This window comes from Solanum tuberosum, unplaced genomic scaffold (genome assembly GCF_000226075.1).
Source record: "Solanum tuberosum cultivar DM 1-3 516 R44 unplaced genomic scaffold, SolTub_3.0 scf00060, whole genome shotgun sequence".
NCBI classification, from domain to species: Eukaryota; Viridiplantae; Streptophyta; class Magnoliopsida; order Solanales; family Solanaceae; genus Solanum; species Solanum tuberosum.
Window position 1 is genome coordinate 1,817,300 of NW_006238985.1, and position 2,801 is coordinate 1,820,100.

The following is a 2,801-nucleotide window of genomic DNA, read 5'->3' on the forward strand; positions in this document are numbered from 1 at the left end:
TTATGGGTTAGTGGCTACCACTATCTATTGTAAGCAATCAAAATAATGGATGTGAAATGCACTATTTTAGAGTTGGCAACAGTTTTGTCTCTCAACATTGGTTTTACTATTCATCACTTTTACAACTTACAAGGACATTACTTAGCATGATTCATACACTTTCATACTAGCATGATTCGCACACTTTCATACATAGTAAACACCTAACATCAAGGCAGCCTAACATCAATCATAACAAACACCAAAAGACTTCACAAAACATAACTTAATATCCATTAAACTAGGACAACTAAATACCCTCCAAAGATTTGTCTATGCAAACATACATCAAAATAACCCAAAATACTTCAAAATGATCAGTAATTGTTGTATGCCTTTACAAACAGTTAAAATAAACAAAAACAAAGACCTCCTAGATCAACATTTATACACATCATTAACACTTTAAACTCTTATGGAACCCACTTGCCCTTGGATTTGCTTTGCACCTTTTTCTTTGACAATTGTTGAAGTTGATTTCTAGTTGTTGCATCTTTTCCTTTCCATTTCAAACCAGGTGGCTTGAATCCAAGATCAACATTTGTTTGTGATGCATCTTTAAATGATATCCCTGCTCCACTTGAGATAACCCTTTCACTTGATCTTCCTGGCTACATAATTCATAGGGCATTATTTAATATACCTAAATAAAGATGTACGAAAATAAATTAAAGAAGGCAATAAACATACGTTAATCACTTGTCTTTCGGTTTGTATATCTGTGTAAACACCAAATCCCACATCTCTTGTTCTTTTTCTTCCAACTGAAGGAGCTGGTGGCATTCCAACTGAAGACGGTGGTGGTCATTCCAACTGAAGAAGATGATGTCCATGCAGTTGAAGAAGATGGTGCCCTTGCAGTTGGCTGCTTTTTTTTCCTTCCTTTAACCTTTGAAGTATCTGCACATAAAGAAGAGGCATTTCCAGTGCTAGGCTACCTCAATGGTGGTTGTGAAGGCTGCCTCACTGGTGGTTGTTGAAAAGGCCTTGCAGGCTGTTGTGTGGGCTGTTGAGAGGGTTGTAAAGACACTGTCGTGCCCCATTTTTCGCAAAACGGACTTTCCTTTCGGAATGCACGACCTAACAACTCTTTTGGGATTTGGGTGAATTGAAGAGTCGCCACCTAACGAATTAAGGCGCGTTAGGGCACCTGTCTAACCTAAACTAATTCTAGCTAAGGTCAAAGAACCAGAGATCAGGGTAAGGGTTCAAATTACCTCGAGGGGAAGGTGTTAGGCATCCCTCGAAGTCCACAAATGTGGGTCCCGACCGTGTCTCATGCAATATGTGGGGGTTACAAGTAGCAAGTATGGTCACTTCATTTATTATTTATTTAATTAACATGATTGCTAAGTGATAACTAATATTAAATAATTAAGATCAATTTATTTATTTATTATTTAATTAAACATGCAAAACTAAGTGATAACAATATTAAGCAATTAAGGGCACTTAAAGTACTTTAATTAGTTTATCATGCATAACTAGGTGACAACATGAAATTAGCAATTTAGGACATTTTAGTTATTTTAATTAATTAGATAGGCATGCGAGACTAAGTGATAATATAATAAATAAATATTACACAATAAGTAAAGAGATGAGCAAGGGGATAGAAATTTGCACAATTAGATAGAATAAACACTTTTTATTTTTATTAAACTACCCCAAATAATTATAACAAGTAAAGGGAGAAAAGGAAAGGGAGACTCTGAAGGACTTTAGGATCAGCACTCGACTTTCTTTATTTCGATCAGTTTCTTGTAGGGACAGACAAAACTAAGGTTCGTCATTTAGATCGAGTCGATGTCATCATCTCCATAGGGCCTAAACTACCCCTACCCCACCACCGCATGCTTTTCGTTTCTAAGAGGTGCCTAGCGTCCCCGCTTAAGGTTCAAGAGGCATTGAACTACTATTAGGATGGATTTAGACAAAAGAAAGCTCCTAATAGGCCCACCTAGACACCAAGTCAAACACGTTGAACAAGCATTTAGCACATAGGGTCTCATATTGGCCTCTAGATTTTTTTTAACATGCTGGCAAACACAAGTAATGTGAAAGGTCGCATGTGAGTGTATGCACATATAAAAACAGGCAGCAAGCAACACAACAATATAACAGTTAATTAATGAAAGGGCAGATAATTATGATATAAGGCAGATTTTAGTTGTAAACTGATTTTATCGGTGGCAAAGGGTATCACAGATACAAGAAATAAATTTTTTAGAGCAGTAGCAGGTCAACTTATTAATACAAATATTTATTTTAAGTAGCAATCAATTTATTAGATGCATGAATTAATCAGTAGCTGATTCAAGGTGGCAGAATTATTATGCAGAGGTTAATATTTAAAGCAGAGTTGAATTAAGGTAGCAAGTAGCATATGCAATAGATTATTAGTAGCTGATTTTATCCGGGCAGATTAGTAGCATATTGATTAACATACTAGAAAAGGACAATAATTTATTTTATTTATAAGAAAAAGCAAAACAATTAATTATTCTGAGCAGATTTAATCGGGGCTGCAAATATTTAAAGCAGATGCAGAAAATTATTAATTTTCATCTTTTAGGTAAGATTTCATGAAACAGCAGCAGGAAAATGCATAAAAAGTAACTCGGTTATTTAACATGCTAACAATTAATTGATTTATTTTAACTGACCGAAAACAATTGTAATGCAAAAAGTTACCAGCGGGAAATGAATATGCAGAGATTTATCTTAATTTTTAACATGCTAGACTTACTTAATAATACCTA